Source organism: Chiloscyllium plagiosum, chromosome 17 (assembly GCF_004010195.1).
Source record: "Chiloscyllium plagiosum isolate BGI_BamShark_2017 chromosome 17, ASM401019v2, whole genome shotgun sequence".
NCBI lineage: Eukaryota > Metazoa > Chordata > Chondrichthyes > Orectolobiformes > Hemiscylliidae > Chiloscyllium > Chiloscyllium plagiosum.
In genome coordinates, this window is record NC_057726.1 from 43,507,438 (window position 1) to 43,530,846 (window position 23,409).

A 23,409-nucleotide genomic window follows, 5' to 3' on the forward strand; every position below is an offset into this window, starting at 1 on the left:
CGATTACTTTTTTTTAACGAAACGTCTATTCTACCTGTAACTATAACGGAGTTTGAGGGTGGAGGGGTGGGGGTTGGATTGACAAACATTTTGTACGTCTGGAATATCAAACACAAAGTGTGCGATCGCATGAACGAATTGATACATTAACAGAAGTGAAGATGTGTTAGGCTGCAACAAAGTAAATTATTGATTAGTGTGAGACATATCAATGGGCCTTTTTGGAATTTCTTACACAGTAATTTATACCCAATTAGTGCTAAGGATGCATTGTCCGTGGAATATTCCTATGACAGAGATCAATATTGTTGTAATAACGCTCACAGATCACAACCATAGGATCACATTTGTTTCCCTTGGCATTTGTTTTTCACTCGTTTGTTTAAAATAAGTTCTGTAGTAATAAATGGCATCGAACGAACTTGGCAGCACACGCCTTCAGGTCTTCGATATTCTGTTCATTGTTCTTCCACTTTTGATATTTGATGAAATGCGCAAAGTAACAGCGATATTGGGGGATCATCGTAAACAGAGTCAACAACATTCAGTAGTCCGCGAACTTTTAACAGCCCTCGCCTCTTCGTGCTGATGCATCGTTTTCAACTCAAAATAGACTGATAATAGTATTTCTTTTAGCAAAAAAAAATCCAAATGCAGCTTGTTAGGATGTAAGTTTGATTAACTAAACAAATTACTAAAATGTATACAACCCCTGAAAATCTTGAGATCATAGATTACGATTCGAAACGAAACTATTTTTCTGGTATTGAATCTTCATTGATTACCGAAATGAATTGTTTGACGGTGGATAAATCTTGTTTAGTAACATATCGCTTCACCAGGGAAAATGCCAACAAAATAAGGACAGGCCAGAGCGCGATTTAAAAAAAAAGATCATTTTGAATAATTAATTATGTTTCTTAACTTGTTTAAAATAACGTCATTTTTTAAACAAATGTTTCAGCCGCGGTTATTTCTTCCTTAATAAGACGATTTTTCTGTAACGTTTGCGGAGTTCATTTTAGTGGAAAGACAAACGAAGCTATCATCTGGAGATGATTTTGAAGAATGAAGATAATAATGTGGTTAGGTGCTTCTTGAGTTGCTATTATTTTTCACGGAATATTTAACTAGGCACTTGGGCAGTGATGGATACACAAGAGTTCCTGCTTCCATTTTTAAACGCATCATCCTCCAAGCCATACGATAAAATATTTGTTTAATATTTCTCCATACGTTTTAAAATTAGATACGTTAATAAACCATATCAATATTTATATATTCGAGGACAAACTTGCTCTATACTGTGACTTGTAATACACCCATGATAAACTACTGATTCCAATGTTTTAAGGCTCCCGAGTTAGCAAAATCAATTTCGAGTAAATGGATCTAAATGTGTGGTTGCGACTGGAAACAGGGTATGTATCTGCAGCCCAATCATGTGAAAGGCGATCTAAATTACATTCTTTTAGCCTAGTATATTAAAGCATTCAAGTGAAATTCACAGTACTCACTGAAATTTACAATGTCACACGAAAACGTACTATGTTTTTAAAATATCAATTTACAGATTTATTCCGAAAGGTAGTTTAAACTAATCGACTTTTTGTGTGTTATAAGCTTAGTCTAGAAAGAAAATATTTTTGTTTCGCCTTGGAGTTTTGCTGACTTTGCCAATCATAATAGCGAACAAACGAGATTACTCAGGGACATTTTAGCACTGCACTCAACCAACAACCTCAAACTTGCAGTTTGAACCGTTGTTTAAGGAAATGCGCAGATTTCGAAGGGGTTAGAGAATTGTTAAGTAACAGTAAATCCAGTAGTGTTCTCCTGTAAAAGAAAACACATGCAAGTTACTTAAGACCAGACTGATATTCTCTGCATTGATGTCAGTGATGAAAAAAAAACTGGGACTGTTCTAGGTCTGATCGATGGCCAGCTCTCCGATTTCTGAGGCTTTAAGAGCCAGTGTGTCCGGTGTGGTCTGACGCGACCACTACAACGTGAAGCATCAGCCATCACCTCCAAATACTGATTTATTTACTAATAATCGATACAAGGAGGGAAACACAATTGAATCACCCCCGATTATTGCTGACATAGTATAATTGATCATTGTTCATGAACAGAGGTTCTCACCACATAATTGAATCATCAGCAATATGGGTCAGCCAAGGGCGCCAACTTAATGCAGCAACAGCCAAAAAATGATGCTCGCTTCTCAGAATGTCCAGAGGGTCTAAGGGGCGAATCCAGTGAAAGCTGCTAACCTTGTAACTAGATGAGGTGAAACATTTTAACTCGATTTGCTTCTTAACACATCTGATAGCTTTTGTTTGACCTGTTTGTCAGCAAACCACTAGTGCTGTCCTTTTAACACTTATTGATAGACATACTTTAAGATGATTAACTACAGATTTACAGTTGACAGCCCACCTGTGGAAGAGATAAACGCATTCACCTTTATGGGAGCCTTTCGTTATATTTCAGATGACAGCTTGTCAGTATTCACACATACATATGTTAACTGCAGACGGACCCCCAAAACGCAAGCATTCCACGCACTTGGGTATTTTCCGTCACCGAACATCCAAATGTCTGCCTGTATTTGGAGCTTTTGGTCTTTTGGTTAAATAAGATATAAATATGTTTCATATTTTCTTTGTGTGGAAATGACAGCGAAATCGTACACGCGAAACAATAAACAGAGGTCAGAGCATTTCAAACGTTTTATTTGTTGCAGTCTTGAAGACAAGATGTTTATCTACAGCCACCAGACACCCATCCAGGACAGGGGACGTTAATTCTGTCTGAGACAGGCTGTTATTGTTATTGATAGTTAGCATCAACGTCCAGGGTGAGAAATGGAGCCGCTGCAGGGAACTTCATGCAAGACATGGTATTGATCTACTGGTTCTCTTACCTCCCTGAAGCGAGATGGAAAGAACAGGACAAACTTGCCCTCTCACGCGTTTTATTCAGTTTCTATACCAACTAGTATCAGTTTGGGAGCATATTGACAATGACAGAAGGCGATTCCTGGCTATTCAGCACCTTTATACACCAGGCTGAGGCAGGGGGAAATCATATCGTGTATAAAGACAAATGGCACATTAAAGTGCAGTGGGATTGCCGACGAACACATTCCCTTGTCAATGAAGACCCACGCAGGGGGAATAAAGAATGAATCAGGCAGCACATACCTAACTCCGCTGCTATCGAATCCCCAGCCAAATCTGTCTCTGAACTGTAAGCATTGTTTGATTGGCTTACCTAAACTTAAATACAACCACAAAGAGAAGTGAATTTCAGAGTTGTCTATTTCACATTATAGATCTAATCGCTAACTCTGACAAACTTATCCAAATTTGCACAGCAATTTTCTACGTTTTTATTTCCCCTCCACAAGCTGATCACAATGACTGTAGCTCAGTTCAAAGGCCTTTCAGCTTCGATTCAGCAATTTAGCTTGTAAGTGCCTTTAGAATTACATTCTGGCTAATATGAGTATTTTGTATAATGAAAGAAAATATTTGTTTTCTAGGCCTTTGCCATTTCAGTGTGAACACATTCATAACGACTGCCTTCTCCTGTCAGCATAAATACTAGTTCTGGTTAAGTGTTTTACCACATGGGGACATTTAAAAAAGTTGTCACGTCTTAGATTGTAACAATAAGATATAAAACCATAAAACACACATCTAAGCACAGGCATCATACCATAACTATTCAAAAAATAAGGAGGTGTATTAAGCTGTCATGAATCAAAAATATTTTTTGACTGTGTCACAGTAAGGCAAGGTCAACATTTTGACTAAGGGACAACATGCAGGTACTGCTTATTTCCTAACATCGTTTAATGCCAATGCAAATATGAAACATGATGCTGAGTACATTTCGTTACAAGTTACAACTAGCTATAACTAAACTCAAAGATCATCTTCTTCCAGCAGTGAAATTTAAACTGTCTGTGATTTTTATGATGTGAAACTAATCCATTGTCAAATTTGTTTTTGATAAAATACAATAGTCAGCCACACATAATCATGAAAAGAAAAATCCAGTATTTAATTTATATTAATTAAGTTAAAATTAATAACTGAAATAAAGCAACACGAGAAAGTTCAAACCAGAATCTCCAGCAGACAAAAAATACTGCCACTTGAACTCATTTAATTTGCTCCCTCATGCCTCATCCAATTTCCTAAGTAGTATCAGTACCACTTAAAAAACATTGCAAAAATGATCTAAATGTACATAAGTCACTTACAATTTCCGGACCAAAAGTCACTGTAAATATGTAATGAGAATAATTTAGATACTGAACTGAAATGTCTAACACTTCACTACTACATACTGCACAGAAGCACAAACATCCTGAGAGAATCGTTATACATGCGATCTTCCTCTCAGACTTATCAGCACCTAGGTACAGTAACCCCCATGCAAAATGATAAAGAGAACTAGAGTATAAAAGAGACCTTACCCTGAGCTTTTTTAAAAGATACAATTAATGATTTAAAATTAAATACGCAGGAAACTATTATTGTTCACTGACACGTCATCATAGAGACCCTGTAATTCTAAACCATACTAGTTGTGTTAATGGGTTAATTGTATCATTCATCTGAAACCACAAAGACTTTCCATAAGCAAAAAAAACACACATAAACAGGCAATCTGTTGATTTTGGGAAAGAAGAAATTTGGATGTTGTAATGATTTCTATGAGCCTTAAAAACACAAATGATGATTGTACTTCAAATATCCAAATACAAAGGCATATCTACCCAAGAAGATTCCATTCCGTGATAGAAGTTGCTCAATCTTCATCAATGCTTATCTGAATTTAGCTTCTATGATGTGAACTTTGGAATTTTGCACACAATCTTCTGTCAAATTTATTTTTGTAACTGCCTGAAATACACAGTGAAGATATGAGAAGATTCTTTCAAGTATATATTTCCCTTTGTGTAACTGCAGCTCTATAAATAGACATTTACTTTCTTTTTTAAGTTTGTAGTTACTTTGCAGAATTTATTTAATGGTCATAGTTTTGGTACTTAACAGAGTCATTGGAAAAACAGCATACTTTTAATATATGTTTGCAAATTCTTGCATTCATATGTTGCACTTTAATTCCAGATTTATCTGATAATAAAAAAAAACCAACGTTATATTTTTGTGAATTTGGCAAAGGTTTAAATCCATAAATAAGGCACCCTCATTTTCTGCTACTTCTAAGAACACATGTCAGGGATCTTTGAGCAAACAAGGATTTGGAGGTTGGGGGCAGGAGGCTGGGCATAATGCTGGGAGGGAATTGAGACTAATTAAATCATCCCTGTCATTGGGACAGCTAGTAGTTATGGATTTAGAAAATAAAACCAGAGGAGCAGTGACTAATGCTTTTGAGTTAAATGTGGAATGACACAAAAGAGATCAAAATCTATCATATGCTTGAAATAATAACAAAGATCAGCCATAAATAATTAAGATATTAAGGACAACAAAGAGTGATTATTTTATCTTTAGAATTTTCTTTGTAGTTTTGCAAAAGCGGCTAAAAAAAATGAGTTTTTTTTGTCCTGAATATTGAAAAGTGAGAAGAGATAAAAAAAAGGAAACCAGACAATCTTGACTTTTGACATCATTTTCTCAGAGCACAAGGAAAACAATATAGTTATACAGAAATAATTTCTGGATTTGAAATTTGAATATTTTGAGGTCTGACTGCCTTATAGTGTATTCCCTTGAACTTTGTGATGGGGAGGGAATGAAATAGCAATACTTAGTAATCATATGTTTCATTCTTAAGACTTATCTTAATATCATATATCAATCGTTTAAGCAAACTTCCTTACAGTTATAGCTTCAACAAATGCATAGGAGCTCCAAATGTCATTCATTCAAAGCACTGTGCAATTGAAGTTTCACTTCTGAGGCTCTACCCAGCTTGTTGACACTATTCTGAGTATCAAGTTTGCTTGCCTTATCTCGTTTAAGGGAGTCCCACATTGATTTCTGTGTATGTATCCCAAATTTACCAGTTAATCCATTCTCTTTCCTCCAGATATAATCTTGCATCCCTTGTTGGCAGTGTGAATAGACCTTTGGGGAATGTATGTCTTTAAACCTGAAAAGCAAGTTGGAAATATTAAATGTTGTGTGAAATGACAGGGTGAAGAAGTTCATGTTTATTAAATATTAATTTAAATACAGTGTCCTTTTTTTGGGAGTGTCCTTTTTTGGGAGTGATCCTTCACAGCTCATGGGATTAAAGCAACTCATCATGGTCGTATTGAGGATACAACCTAGGACGATTCCAGATTTAAGTCTTGAACTCTGATGGGTTATCATTATCTTTGTCAAGGTAACAGTAGAGGTGATACATTTTGCAAGCTAAGATTTAAAAGGAAATAAATCCACAGAGCTTCCTCACAGTCATCATTCAGAGATACTATTTCAAAGTACCTACGTGTGAACAGGGCATGGGGTAATTCTTCCCACATTGGTGGCATTGAGGCTCATACACAACTGTTTAGGTGAGGTATTAGAAGTTGCTGGCACCTACAAAACTAAGGGGCTGATTCCATGATCTGGCACTCCCAGCAGGGAGTGGTGTTTGTAGGAAGCGCATTGCAGGAAATTGCATACTACAGACCCATTATTCTCAAAGCTGCACACCCTAGGGGTGCTACCCATCCACTCAGAGTGTTAAATTACTGAATCACCATATATTACACTGAATAATGACCTTTAAGAAAGGATACATATAGTATGCATGTGTATGGAGAGGAATCGGTGGGGGTACGGGGAGAGATGGATGATAGAATATAGATTATAGTACGTACGCTTAGATTCACAAACAGATATGTGCAAATCACAGAATAATGTGGCGATATTAAATAAGTGAATTAAAATTAGATCCTAAACAGCTTGGAAATTGTTTAACAGAACATAGAACAAAACCAACAAAACAGTGACAGTCTCAAATAAAAACATAAAATGCTGGTAAAACTCAGCAGGTCTGGCAGCATCTGTGGAGAGAGAAACAGAGTTAACATTTTGAGTTCAATTCTTTGTCTACGGTACTTTCATTTGTGTGACAGTCTGTTGAACAGGGCAGCTTTGCTTCATTCATATTCGTTATCTTCAACAGTGACAGTTTTGTATTTTTAATCCTTCTAGTCACCTCCAAATTTTCCTGTAGCATTTTTTATGTGAGAATATAGCAATTCATTGTTTCTTCTAACTAAACATTAAGAAGATCAAAACTATTGCCTTTGCCTCTGCGCAGTTCTCAATTCCATCCTCCTTCCTGGTCAATATCTCAGACTGAACCAGGCTGATGGCAACCTGGATGACCTATTTTACTGTTGAATAAACCTCCATCCCTCTATCATCTCCATTTGTAATAGACCACTGCTTTTGTAATATCATCTATATCTCCTAAAAGAAAACAAAGGACCATGGATGCTGGAGATAAGAAACAAAAACAGAAATTGCTGGAGAAATTTGGCTAATCTGGCTGCATCTGTTGGGAGAAAACAAAGTTAAGGTTTCGAGTCCAGTGACTCTTCATCCGAACTAGAAAAAGGTTTCGAAATGTTAACTCTTGTTTTCTCACCAGACCTGTTGAGTTTTGCCAGCAATTCCTGTTTTTGTTTTATCTATATTTGCCCCTGACTCAGCCCATCTGCTGTTGAAATGCTCATTGATGGTTTTGTTACTTACAGACATGATACTATTCTCATGATCTACTTATGTCCTCCACATTTCATCAAGTTAAGCTCATGCTAACTCGCACTAAGTTCCCTTCAACCGTTACCTTGTGTTTTCTGACCTAGTTTAGATCCTCACCCACTATTATCTCAAATTTTGTTGTATTTTGCTTCTTAATCCCTTTACTGTATTTCTGGCATTTATGTCTTCAACTGTCTTGGCACAAGCTATGGTATGTCCCCTTCAAGCTTGCTATCATTCTCCTCTGCTTCAAAAGAATGCTTAAAATCTGTGTATTTGATCAAGCTCTTGGATTCATGTCCTAAATCCTCCTTTTTTGGCTTGGTGACAATTTTTATCTCTTTACACGACTGTGAAGTGCCTTGGAATATTTTATCATGTCACAGGTGCTACATGAATGCAAATTGTTGCTACTATATACGGGTGCAATACCTTTGGAAGAGGAGAGAGTGAAGAAATTTGACATGATAATTAATACCTTAGTAAAAGAATGTGCATTATTTTTCAATGATAACCTTCTTTAATCTTTCAGCAGTTCCCATTGTAATATTCATCTAACAATACAGTATTTAACAACCCTCCTTCCTTCAGGTGACAACAATCAAAATTAATCAAAATCAATAGTGGTCACAAACATAGAGGCTGGAACAGATGAGCGAAACTTATTTTCAAAATTTGTTCAATAATTTGCCCTTGAATGTTAACCTTTGATTCCTCTATTCCTGAACTGTCATTAGTATAGTTTCATGTGGGTGGTACCCTCGATTTGTGTGCCCAATTGACTTTTTTTATGTGTGAGTCTGAGCAGTCAGTCAGAGTGGTAATCAACTTTGTATCACAGTCAAGCCGAGTCCTGAATTCACCCAATGATTATGTGTATGCACTTTTCAGTAGGGAAACCTCCACCGCAATCAGGAGCAAAAACTCTGATTATCGGTTCCCTTTTCCAGTTTTGGGTCAACTATATAACACCACACAGCAGAGACAAACAACTTCATGCTTTAAAAGAAGAACTTGAATGAGAAAGCTTGGGAGTGGAAAAATAAGTCATATTATAAATACAAACACTTGGAATGTGTTTGCAACTGTGGCATACTTAGAAATTAAATAGACTTAAGTTCTACATCAGTGAGACTGCTTATTTCCACCTCTGTAATACCACTCAACTTTGCCTCTATCTCACCTCATCTATTGCTGAAACACTCAGTCAGACCTTTCTTTAACCTCAAAACTCAACTATTCAAATGCTCTTCAGGCTGATTTCCACATTTTGCATTCTATACATTTGAGGTAATCCAAACTCTGCTATCTTTGTCTTACTGCACAGCAAGATCTATTTCCATATCTTTTTTTTTTATTCACCTGTATGATGTAAGCATCTATGTCTGGGCCAGCATTTATTGCCCATCCCTAGTTGCTCTTGAGAAGGTGGAGCAGAGCTGCATTCTTGAACTACTGCAATCCCTGTGCCGTAGGTAGACCCACAATGCCACATTGGTTTCTGGTTGACCAATATCTTGGCTTTAAAGCTCTCACCCTTATTTCTATGGCCTTGTCCATTCCCATCTCTGAAATGTCCACCAGCTCCACAGCAATAACAGATATCTGTTCATTCAATTCTGGTCTTTTGTGGATCCCCAATTTGAATTGCTCTACTATTAGTGGCCATGCCTTCAGTTGTCCAGACCCAAGCTCTGAAATACAATCCAATTGCTTCTCCAACTCTTTAACCTTGTCTCTTCTTTTAAGATATTCCTTAAATTATTACCTTGACCAAGCTTTTGGTCTCCTGTTCTCATGCATCCTTTTGTGAACCCAAGTCATACTTTGTTTTATAATGCTCTTGTAAAGCATCTTCGGGCATTTCATTATAATAAGACGTAAAATAAATACAAGTTATTGTTGTCGTTGTTTGTCTTTATACTTTATCATGCAAATCAGGAAGCTCATAATCTGGATACCTGGTCTCTGATAAATTGATTTCAGCCACAACATCAATTACACTGTGACAGATAAAGAGTTCCATCGTATTTTAAATTTCAAAAAATCTATAAAATAATTGAAATGTCTCTTCATGTAAACGACTTTGGAAGCCACTTTTACTTTGTTTACTGCACATTTGGTTTATCTGGGTTAAGGGGGATTTCATAGTCCTCATGTATAAATGGAGACACTATGGTGGTTCAATCTCCCTCTTGCTTGGCTGGGTAAGCAATCACTTCAATTATTTTGCTTATTCTCTTAAATCAAGTCCAATTTGAAACATTTGTCATGGAGACTACATATGTATACAGTCAGTCCTAGTGGTTGGGCTATTGCAGTTGGCTTGAATTGTTCTTTATAAAAACAGGCCAGATTCCACTTTGCATCATGTTTAGTGCTTGACACAGGCACTTGGAACAGGTGTCAAGTTACCTGGCTCTCATAATGGAGGGAAGATTGCACCATGAATTATCTCAAGGGATAGGATTTATCAATGGCACCTTGCTTAAGCAGAAGGATTTGGTTCGAAACCTTCCCCAGTTCAACCCTTTTTCTAACTCTATGCTGTCAATGAAAAAGCATGAACATTCCTTAGGAGTGGATTAAACATCATATAAAAGTTATTCTATTATAGAAACTGGGCCAGATTTGCAGAACAAGTGAATTGTGAGGTCTTTCATGATTTTTGTATCCAAGGTAAAAGTCCCATCTTTTTCTGCTATTGTTTTTCTTTTGCTTTAAATAAACTTGATTCTTAGTTTGTAGCCCAACTTACCTGATCTTTTGGTCATCATTCTTCCATTGTACAAAGATTGGGGAATATGGATGGATTCACCAATTTTCCATAACATGGATACTCTCTGTAACATCTAAGCAATGCTACACAATTATAAACTATGTTTTTGGCCAACCTTTGAAAGGGAAGACTAACATAATATTCTTACCTAGCATATTCAAGGTCGACAGAATATTTCAAAGTGCATTACAATCCATAAATTACTTTTGAAATGCACTGGTTTTCATTTTGACTCTCGTGCATAATTGAAGCACCTATTTTGTGTATAGAAAAGGCACAAAAACAAAATTATGTTAATTTGTCTTGATGGTGTTGGTTGAGGGATAAATGTTGATTAGCACACCATAAAAACTCTTGAAGTCTTCTTTAAATACATGCACCTGAATATACAGTTGGAGCTTTGGTTTAATGTCTCATCTGAAATCAAAAACTGTAGTAATGCAACATTTATTAATCCCCCGACTGCACTGTACTAGCAGCCTGATATATATTCCAGTACTCCGGAGTGGGTTCAAGCGTACAGCTTCCTGAGTCTGAGGCTAAGGTACAATCGTAAGACAAAACATTTTGTGGTGAGTGCAAATTCATTGATGGAAATAGTTCTTGACATTGACCCAAAGAAAAATAATCCAACAAGTGGCTTCAATGTCCACAGTTTTGGGAAGGGAAATACCTGTGCAAGTTTCTTTGCATGATCTGTGTTGGAAAGTACTCAAGAGTAAAATGTTCATGCATAGATATAAGAAAACGCTTAACTGTAATGTTAACAGACTGTTAGTATTCACCACATAGGAACACACAAGAAGTAATAGCGACCTGAGTAAGGTACCCAGATCTCAATATGTGTCAATATCTAGCTCACAATAAATATAGAGCATGAGTCGTAAGGGGAAGACAGAAATAGTGAAAGAAAACAAAATGTGCTCAAAGCTGAGAATTTCTTAAGTTATATTAAAATATATTTCTTAATTCTCTGAAAGTAGTTTCTCATAATGGTCCTTCAGTTGAAAAGTAGATTGATAATCAGAATGTGTAGTGTGTGCAGATATCCCATTGTCACAAAACAAATTGATGCTGCAAAAATCAGGAGCTCTGTGGAAGAACACAATACTGATGTTTTGCATTAACTAGTCCTTGAGCATATCTGCTTTCTATACTCTGCAGTTACTTTTAGCATTGCTTATATCCAGCCTAGTTGTTCTCTATACACATCTTAACCCTTTGATCAGTGGATAACTCATTTGGTTGGTATGTGTAAACAGCAATGATAAAAGGCTACAGAGAATCAAAATGCCAGACAACAAGCAATAAAATCCAACTGAACATTGTTTCTGAAGATATATACTAATGGAATGCTTTATTGCTTCCTGTTTTCAACTTTGAAGTAAATTAGCAATAAAAAGCACTTTTTTTTCTAAAGCAACAAACATTTCAAGTTAAAAGGAATAAATTGAAGAATGATCAGTTTAATGTCAAAAAGGTTTTGTTTCACCATGGAAAAAAAGCCCTTATTTGTAATACTACAGATTTTCATATTTTTTCTAATAAACCATAAACCCAAAACTTCTTTTTAAGGAAAGTTTGGTATTTTTTTCTCAATTGCTTTTCAATAGCAGGTCCTGCATTCTATGCAGGATAACTAAGCAGTGAAGCAAACAGCCGACTGAATACCACTTAAAGCAATGCGTCTTTAGGTGGTTTGTAAATGATTACAATGAATTGGTATCAGGCAGAACTTTAGGTTCAGAACTTTTAGAAATAGCTCTGTTTGGGAAGGATAATTTGCAAAGTGGGTGTTTTATCCTAATAGTGTTTTTGGATGCATTAAACAAAAGAACATCTGGATGAGGTTTAATGAACAATGGTAGTCAACGTAGTTTAACGTAGTTGAGTAGCTCTGCTCATCCTTCGGTGCAAGTGCCCCAAATACAATGAGATTCTTAATCATTCAAACTGCAGTCACTTTCATTGATGGAGACCCTGGAATGAGTTGTGAATGGGAACTAGATTGTTTATTTCAGGGTAAATGTAATTCATGTTTTCAACTTTGACCTGATTTTAAAAATATTCTGGAGGGATACTATAAAATATAACGTTTTGACAAGGAACAAATACATTGCAATGAAATTAATGCACAAAATTTCTTTAGACAAGCACTAAGTATTTGCAAATAAAAATGTCTTCAATGAGCAAATGAAATGAGGATCATATTACAGCATTTGTAGCTTTATCTAAAATGTTATCTCTGATCTACGGTTCTTTTCATAACACTGCCAGTACATTTGAAAATGCACAAGATAAGTGTCTCAATCTCAAGGATTAATCTAGGCTAGTTTCTGCAACAATTTGACCTCACAGATGACTTTGGATAGTATTACTTGTTTGAGTCCTCAAAACAATTATCAAGGGACAGTTAGAAAATGCTGCTTTAATGGTGCAAACTACAATTGCTTGTTGCAACAAAAGACTAAATGGTGACCCCTGAGATTTTAAAACTGGAAAAATACTGTCATAATGCTGATGCTGTTCGGACGACATGTAGGAAGTGAAGTCACTGAAATGAATTAAGCAATAAAAAAGATAGCCTCTGACGAACATGTACACAAAAGAAGAGAATGGAATGCATTGTGTCAAGAGTCTGCTTTCTTTTAAGAGTTTTGACCATCTGTTTTATTAAACAGCATGCAGTTACTACTGTACGTCAGAAATAGGTTTACTGCGAAAAGAAAACACCAGTACAGGATTAAATTGGAATAAGGAAGGGAAGAAGAATTTGTTAGAAAGACAGGCACTTTTTTGCTGCATATTAGTTTCGAATTCAAAGGCAAAGAGAGCAGCAAGACAGAGAAGACACCAATAGAAGGCAATTTCTCTTTGTTATCAAGTGAAATGACTCAACAAATATGACAATAAATCACTGTAGAAATCAATCTGAGTGTAGGCAACTGCTCTGGGCTGATAATGCATCAATCAATATTTAATGTTTACACTTTAATTAATCCATGGTCAGAAAGCATTCTTTCAGTGACAAAATAGTGATTTGGAATAAAGCACCTTTTATATCAAATGCATACAAGTTGCTGGCTATCTATTACTCTTTGATTTGACCGCCAATTGATCATCCTGCCCTTTCAAATTTCATGAGCATGCGATGTGACAAAAGCTGCGATACAATATAAATACAATCTTTGGAACCTTGTTTCTTTTAATAAAATCTGGTTACAGCAGATTACAGTATACTGTAAATCATAGCATGTAAGTCGACCCAGTATATAAGACAGCCCCACGTTCCGAGCCCCAAAAGTTTCATTTACTCAGAATATAAATTGACTTCCTTGTCTTTTTAGCCGTGACACGCGTTGGTTGTTACTCTCAATTTTGCACCCCACAATTGTATTTTCTATTGAACAACATCAGGGAGCACGTGATCAAATGAGTGATACAGGCAGCACTCCAAAAATGTGTGGAAGTTTAATAGGTGCCCACTTTTTGTATTTTACAATGGCGACCGTTTACTCCGGCAGTTCAGTTTTCTACTCGGTGTTTAAGTTGACCCTTTTTTTTGGATAGATTTGCAATACTTCAATAGTTGATTTATATGCTAACATTTATGGTAATTAGAAAAAAAAAGCAGGAAATGTAATGAGTTGGATAATGCATAGGTATTCAAACCTGGAGATGGTGCTCAGCGTGAGGGGTCGTTAGCGTTCTATTGATACAAATGATGGATGTTCTGGAAGAAACCAAATGCTAGCATTACATATAAACTTGTGCACGTACACTCGCAGTTACAGATATAGGTGCAAACACACACACATTCATACACACGTGTAAGATATACATGCAAGTGCATGCATTGATAAAATTATTAATTACACCACACTAATTACATTTATTGTATTAAACAAAAGGACATATAATGGACTGAATTAATACTTATTTCTGGTTTGTCATGAGGAAGAGTTGTCAGATGTGAAATTACTTCCAGAAATTAAAAACATTTTGCACTTCTCTCAGCAACCTTTCAGCCAGAAAGGTTCGTACAAATAAAGAGTGGCTTCCATCCACATTTTCCTTTTGTTCATACTCCAGAGTGTAGAGAGGGCTTGTTAATCAAAAATTTATCAGGCATATTGGTGGGTTGAAGTAGGTGTTTCAGGATTCCAAGGAAATAATTCCTTACAGAATGTTTTATACATCATGATGTTTCTACTTTGCTTGGATCTAAATTTCTTGTGTAGGTTACATAGAAACATCTTCAAACTGAATACTTGGGAAACTAAGCCATTGTCTTTGTATCCTGCCTTTCCCTCCATTTCTGAGCCACCGATTCCATCCCTTTTCATAGCAACTAATTGAGGCTGAACTATTTGCTACCTTCTTTTCAAATGTCTTACTGAGATGCAGTTCTGACTGCATATTTATGCCAACACAAAGACAGCACCCTTTCATTTTCCCAATCTGCTTTCCTGAAGTTCACTAGCTGCTGGAACCCTCCCATTCTTTTGTTGTATCTAGACTTGGGGTTGGAATCATCTAGCACCCTGAGGACATAGGCTGTGGCAAAAACTCTGGGAGAATCGCATGAGAAATCTGCCTTAATGTCACGAACGACTAGTTGAATTTTTGAAGAGTTCCAGGCTTTGAGATGAGATTCTCAGTAGACAGCAGTGAGATGTCTGTTAATAAGGATTATTGCTTGTTGTTGGCCTCTAAACTGCACACCTCACCTCACTCATATACAGCCTCCTACCCTACCACCTGCCACAAGGAAACTACACATCAGGAATCCTCAACAAGAAAGTCTGAGCAGGTATTTGGTGACTCTATCTCACTGCTTCCTCCTGTAGATTTTTATCTTGGATAACCAGCAACAATATTTAAGGTTATGCTGCAGGCCCCAGTCACCAGGGTGAGAGGGGAAAGATATAAAAGAGACCTAAAGGGCAACTTTTTCACACAGAGGGTGGTACGTGTATGGAATGAGCTGCCAGAGGAAGTGGTGGAAGCTGGTACAATTGCAACATTTAAGAAGCATTTGGATGGGTATATGAATAGGAAGGGTTTGGAGGGACATGGGCTGGGTGCTGGCACGTGGGACTAGATTGGGTTGGGATATCTGGTCGGTTGGACCGAAGGGTCTGTTTCCATGCTGTACATCTCTATGACTCTGTGACTCTAGAGGGGGGTGTGGGGTGGGGGGGGGGGGTGGTGAGGTCTCCTGGCTGTGGCAAATGGTAGAGCTATGCCGGCATGATATGTGAGGGACATCAAAAGCAATGCTTCCTCTAAGTTGTGCAACCTCAGACATCCTGGCAGTGAAAAAAAAAAGTGGAGGGAATGCTGGCCACAGAGTCCGGGCAGTTAGTTAATGAGATCAAAAAAAACACTCATCCTCATGGAGAGAACTGTCCATGAAACTTGACAAAAGTGACATTTAGCTACATAAACATATGCTGCAAACTTTGATCATTTCAAATCTATTGGAGTGGCCTGGCCCTTAATTTTCTACCTTATGTAAATTTGAAGTCATTTCAAAATTCTGATACTAGCCTCTTAATTGAAAATGTCTCACTCAGCTATCATCACTGGTTCTTAAAGTCATAGAATTATAGAACACTATAGCACAGAAACAGGCCCTTCAGCCAATCTCATCCATGTCAACTCAGTTTCCAAAACTGAACCATTCCCCTCTGCCTGCATTTGGTCCATATCCCTCTTTTATTATCCATGAGCAAATGTCTTTTAAATGTAGTAATTGTACCAGTCTCTACTACATCTTCTGGCAGCTCATTCCATATTCTCCCCACCCTCTGCATGAAAAGGTTGCCCCGCAGGTCCCTTTTAAAGCTTTCCCCTCTCACCTTAAACCTAGTCTTGGACAGCTCTACCCTCGGGAATACACCATGGCTATTCACCTCATCATGATTTTATAAATCTTTATAAGGTCACCCCGCAGCCTCCTAAACACTAGGGAATAAAGTTCCAGCCTATCCAACCTCTCCTTATAACTCAAACCTTTCAGTCGCGGTAACATCCTTGTAAATATTTTCTGCACCCTTTCCAGTTTAATAACATGCTTCCCATTATTGGATCCAATTAGTCACACTTGATTTTAAAGTTCTCTTCCTTCAAGTCCTCTATGGCCTTAATCTGCCCTAACAATGCAGTCTCAATCTCCCTACTCATCCAGGATATCCATGATCCTCTACTAACATACAAACATACAAATTAGGAGCAGTGAAGACCATTCAGCCCTCAAGACTTCTTCATTATTCAATAAGATCACAGCTGATCTCACTACTCTGCATTCCCACCTAATCCTGAGAACATTTCATCCCTTTGCTTAGCAAAAATCTATCTACCTTTGCCTTAAAATTTTCAAAGGCTATGCTTCCATTGTCTTTCAGTGTTCCAAAGACTCACTATTCTTTATGTGAAAATACTTCGCCCTCATTTTTATCTTAAACGAGCAAACCCTTATTTTTGCATAGCAGCCTCTCGTTCTAGATTCTCCCAGAAGAAGAAATGCCTTCACCCCATTCACCCTGTCAAGACCCTTCAGGATCTTACATGTTCCAATTAAGTCATCTCTTACTCTTCAAAACTTGATTGGATATAGACCTTGTCTGTTCAACCAATAAGACAAACCACCCATTCCAGGCATTAGTCTCGTCACCTGCTCTGAACTGCTTTCAATGCATTGATATCCTTCTTTAAATATGGAGACTAATATTGTGTACAATACTGAAGATGCAGTCTCAAAAGTGCCCTGTAAAGCTGACACATAACCTCCATATTTTTGCATTCAATTCCCCTTATAATAAATGAAAACTTTCCATTAGTTTCTCTTATTACTTGCAAACTAGCCTTTTGTGATGCATGAAGACAAACAGATTCCTCTGAATCTCAGAGCTCTGCAATCTTTCACTATTTAGATAATAATGCCTTTTGTCAATAACTATTATTAATCCTCCAAAATAGAAACTTCATATTTTCCCATGTTACACTTCATTTGCAAGATCTTTGTCCATTCTTTTGACTATTCAGATCAACTTGTAGTTTCCTTTCGTCTTCTTCACATTTACTTTCCTTCCTAAATTTGTCTAGTCAACAAATTTAGCAGTTATACCTTATATTCTTTTATCTAAGTCATTTATATAAATTGTAAACAGTTCAGGTTCAGCATTAATCTCTGTGGCACTCCACTTGTTACATCATTCCAACCAGAAAATGACTTAGTTATGAGTATTCTCACTGTCATAGAGTCATGCAACATAGAAACAGGCCCTTCAGCCTATCATGTCTGTGCTGACCAACAGACACCAAACTACATTAATTCTATTTACCTGGACTTGGCCCATAGCCTACTGTGCCCTGGAATTTTAAGAGTTCATCCAAATGCTTCTTAAATGTTGTGAGAGTACATTGTTTCCACCAACCTCTCAGAGAGCACATTTCCATATTTCTACCAGAGATAATCTGCTCTTCTCTTTCTAACAACTTCTCAGTTAGTTGCAACAAAAGGTTATTTTAATTTCTTTTTAACACATAGCTATCATACTTCAATGAAACTTGGTGTACCAGAAATTAAATGGAGAACCAATTCCTAGGCTTTCTTGAGTTAAAGAGAATGGAGTTCTATTATCCATGGAAATTGAGAAAAATTAGAAATATTAACATCAACCACATTCACGGGAACACAGGTAATAAAGTTTTGAAAAGGGCGGATCATGGTCAACTGCCAATAAGAAGGTAAAAACAATTGCTATTTACATTTTTTTTAGCATCCTTGAGTTGAGACAATGAAACCTGAACCCTAACTATTTAACTGCTGTCTTGTTTCCTCTATAACGCTGGTGTTTTCAGTGAATGGCTGCTGTTGTTCCAAGTTGATTTTCATCAGCTAGTTTCTGAATTCAAGAAAAATTAAGGGAGAGAACTTTCAGTGTACTTGCTGGTATAAGTCCATGTTGCTTTTTTCTCCCTTGTTATTCAAAACGAGGTTTTGACGTATCGTTCATTTATGTTGTAATTGTAACTCTATTGATTTTTTTTATCAAACTGAACACTGCAGATAACCTTTCATCTCTAATGTATAAAGTTTCATGCAAGTGTGAGTAAGACAAGAGATACAAATATCATGGCCCTTCATTGAATTTCGGTGCCTCTTGACAGAAATTATAATTCTGGTACAGTTAGTTTCATCCATTCCCTGTGGATTGCTTAGGCTTCTGACGTAATCAAATCAGTCAATTTAATTCAGTAATTTTTAAAAATAAGTTTTAGTCCATGTATGTTGAGTAATTAAAGTCAAATGATGAAAGATGAATGCTGATTGTCCCTTTTTATTAAAATTTAACAGGTAGCAAATGGAAAATCTATGTAGCTGCTGTACGAAAGTTATCACACAGCAGAGTTAAAATACCAAAGTGTTTTTCAAATCACAGATTCTGGGCAGCAAGTGGGCAGCACAGTGGTTCAGTGGCTCGCACAACTGCCTCACGGCATCAGGGAACCATGTTTGATTCCAGTTTTGACTGATTGTCCATGTGGCATTTTTATGTTCTCCCTGTGTCTGCATTGGTTTCCTCTGGGTGCTCTGATTTCTTCCCACAGTCTAAAGATGGTTAGGTGGATTCGCCATGCTAAACTGCCCTATAGTGTCCAAGAATGTGCAGGCTGGGTGGGTTAGCCATGGCTAATATGGGGTTACAGGTATAGGATGGGGCCTGGGGCTGAGTGTGATGCTCTTTGGAGGGTTGATGCAGACTTGATGGAGCAAATGGCCTCTTTCCACACTGTAGGGATTCTATGATTCTAAGTGTAAAAATACAAAACTTTATTATGAAAAATTAAGGGTGCAGAAATTCTCTGTAATGCTCACATAACTCTGATGGGAAACAGTGGATCTCTCAGAGAAACAGAGTAGACACAGTGACTGACACTAATTCCCTGTGGATTCTACCTGTTTTCTGCTGACATTACAGCCCAAAAGTGAGAGACTTCACTGAATTTCAAGATCATATATTTAATTCAAGAAGTATACTTACTGTCATGGGGTGTTTCAACTCCAAACACAAATCATTTTCAAACTGATTAAAACTAAATCAGTTCTGGGATTTGATAGTAGTTGTAATGAGACATCCTGGATGGAAGTGTGTATGAAGTTGTTAGAAATTGCCTGAAATTCCCAGAGACAGTTAAAAGCATGCTTTGGCGATGGATGCAAATAAATGAACAGCACCTCCAAATATTACTATTCATCAAAAGTGAGTAATATTTGGAGTAACAGTATCATTAGGGTGTACAATGAAAATAAAGATAGTGCGTTTGAGAGCTTCTGCCCAATTCAAAATGGTGACAAGTCATCAGCAACCAATAGCTTCTAATCCGACATCTGGATTTGGTGTCTTCTCATTTGCCACACTGCTCTATCTGCAGGAGGGTGTTCATCCATAACAGTCACCCGAGGCTGGAATCAAACCCAAGACCCTGCTGCTGTGAGGCAGTATTAACCACTGAGCCACTGTGCCACCTGTGTTGTTGCATTTGCTATTCTGTTCTATCTGCAGGAGGATGTTCAGCCATAACAGACTTTTTCTAAAATACAACAATTTTGCTTTATTGTTCCCCATCTCTAAAAATCTCCTGAAAACCTCCCTATAATATGAAGCATCTTGGAACATATTGCTATGTTGAACGCAGTACAAATGTGTACATTATTATTCAACAGGTTTATTTGGAAGCACTAGCTTTCAGAGCGCTGCTCCTTCATCAGGTTGTGGTGGAGTATGAAATCGTAAGACATAGAATTTATAGCAAAATTCTGTGTCTCATGATCTTATACTCCACAACCACCTGATGAAGATGCAGCACTCAAAAAGCTAGTGCTTCCAAATAAACCTGTTGGACGATAACCTGGTGTTGTGTGAATTTTAACTTTGTACACCCCAGTCCAACACTGGCGCCTCCAAATCATGACTACATTATTCTTGTTACACAAAAATGAACCCAAACCTGATATGTATCTGATTATGTGGGAGAGTGCATGTCCCAACTGCCCACACACAACCACAACTTTTTTCAAGCATAAGTGAAAAACCAAATGTTTCTTCAGTCATCAAAATTATCATCAGCCACCGAGAATTAGCCACCCCCGATGAATACTTGGTGGCTATCCACTAGGTCCAACAAATCTGCCCTTTCTTGATGAGTTTTTCACTTAAGTCTTTCAATATGGCAATCACATACTTTGTGATAAGTAATGAAAGTTACTTCACAGGTCTTTGGAGAGCATTATAATACCCTCTGTACTTAAAATACACCCCAGGAACATTTAACAGATCATAGTTTTAAACAAATGGGGCAGGATTTTTCTCAGGTGATGGTTGTGATGCCAGGAATAATACTATTACCTGAAGTTAGCAGCTTTCATGAAAGTGCCAATGCTTGAGCAAATGATATAAGTGTGAATTTTATGAACCTTACATGCTGTAGTAAATAGTGTTTTCCTTTATTTCCTCTGGAGAGCAGTTGGTATATTGCTCCATCAAATAATTCAGGATTGCATTTCAGTTGGTATTTTTAAAGTCCAAAAATTCCCGCAGTTGTAGTTAAAACCTTATCATGCAATGGTCAGTACTCCAGACTTGAGCTTGAGAGTGGCTGCAAATTGAATGCCTTTTGGCAAATCTGGAAAACTGAATAAACATAAAGATTAACGGCAGGGTAATGGATAGAGTTTTGAACCCTAAACACTTTGTTGGTGGTGTTATCAGTCACACGATTGGGGTGCAGGTCCTCTCATTGTTTATGCTTTGCATCTTACTTTGCACCAAATAAAGTCACCAGCATTCTGGAAACTGCTCACACCAAGGGAAGATTTAATTTCATAATCAATTATTCCCAACTCTGGGAGGAGCCAATCCCCATTTTTTACTAGGTTCAGAACATTCCTTATCAATTGACATTCCCTGGCAACTACCATGGATGGGATTTTATAGAGATGGGGTTCTCTGCCCCATCATTGCAGAAGTCACTCTGAAGGCTATTAGTTGCCTTGAGCTGGGTCTCCCAGGTGGAGTTAAGCTTCTTGAATTGTGTTGGATTAGAATTCCTCCAATGTGGAAACAGGCCCTTCGGTGCAACAAGTCTACACTGACCCTCCAAAGAGTATCCCACTCAGACCCATTCCCCTACATTTACCCTGACTAATGCACCTAACCTACACAGCCCTGAACACTATGGACAATTTAGCATGGTCAATTTACCTAACTTTCACATCTTTGGATTGTGAGAGGAAACTGGAGCACCCTGAGGAAACCCACACAGACACAGGGAGAAAGTGCAAACTCCACACAGACTATCGCCCAATGTTGGAGTTGAACCCAGGTCCCTGATGCTCTGAGGCAGCAGTGCTAACCACTGAGCCACCGTGCTACCCCAGGCCAGTGGAAGACATTCCATTATAGTCCCAACATATGCCTTATAAGTTGTTGGTCAGACACCAGGGTGATATGAGATGAGTTACATGCATTAAAGTTTCTAGCCTCTGACCTACTCCCATAGCCATAATATGTATATGACTGGTTCAGTTCTGTTTCAGATTAATGTTATTTCCCAGGCTATTGACAGTATGGGATTCAGTGATGTGGGATTTAACCATTGAACGTCAAGTAGAGATGGTTATGTTCTCTTTCGTTTGAGATATCATAACTTGGCATTTATATATTTTTTTAAAAGAAATCATTTAGTGAGTTTCATTGGTTGAATCAGCATTTATTGCTTGTCCCAAATTGCTCTTGTGAGGATTGTGGTGAGCTACCTTGTTGAACTGCTGCAGTATGTTTGGTGTAAGTACACACAAAATGCTGTTGGAGAGGGAGTTCCAGGTTCTTAACCTGGCATGTACGACTGAACGAACACCAAAATATTTCCAACGCAGATTGGCAAATGGTGGCAATTTTAATTTGAATTTATTAACCCAAGCCTAGGTGTTGTCCCATGTCTTGTTGAATATGGACACAGACTGCTTCAGTATTTGAGGAGTCACAAATGGTACTGAACATTTGAAACCATCTTTGACTGTGTCACTTCTAATCATGTGATGGAGGGAAAGCCATTATGAAGCAGCTGAAGATGATTGGTCTAGGACAATCACCTCAGGAACTCTTGCAGTGATATCCTGGGACTGAATTGATTAATCTCAAAAACTACGACTATCTTATCTGGTGTTAGGTATAACTCCAATCAGCAGGCAGTTTCCCCCAATTTCTGTTGATTCCAAATTAACTAGGGCTCATTGATGCCAAATATTGCCTTGATCTCACTCTATCTTCATCATTAGAGGTCAGCTGTTTTCTCCTTGTTTGGATCAAACTGTAACAAGGTAAGTGGTCCTGGTAGAATTAAAACTGAGCATCACTGATCAGGTTATTGTTTGCATATGGTGGTGTTCTGACATTCTGACTGCCCTTTTCCTTCTAGGTGATATCTGCAGTCAGCTTGGGAAGTATTGTCAAAAAGGTCTTGGCAAGTTGCTGAGTGAATCTTACAAATTTTATATACTGTAGCTATGCTCTGGTGGTGATAGACAGGGGGATGTATTTTCTGTTGGCATTATTTTAAATGAACAAATTATTCAAAATTTACAGGACATGTTATAATAGTACTTTTATTATTATGCATAAAATCGTGAACATTTCTTGATGAAGTCACTGCAGTATGCCCAATTTGAAACAAGTAGGAGTCTCTAAAGTGTATTTGAATAACTACGTATTTCAAGAATCTTTTGATTTTCTTGATTGCAGTCATTGGCTATCTTGAGCATTGGGTTTGCTAAATCTCCTCAGTTTCTTTCATTGTCTATTCTGAGCC

General features: G+C 37.4%; 2 long non-coding RNA genes across 3 annotated transcripts in view; both read left to right on the plus strand.

The window, feature by feature from the left end:
- LOC122558420 overlaps positions 1-23,409 on the plus strand; it is a 430,190-nt gene that overhangs the window by 1,884 nt on the left and 404,897 nt on the right. The window lies entirely within an intron of this gene.
- Positions 22,215-23,409, plus strand: part of LOC122558419 — a 41,976-nt gene continuing 40,781 nt past the window's right edge. For both annotated transcript variants that reach the window (XR_006314125.1, XR_006314124.1), the window contains exon 1: positions 22,215-22,921. This is a non-coding gene — a long non-coding RNA (uncharacterized LOC122558419). The remainder of the gene's footprint in view (positions 22,922-23,409) is intronic.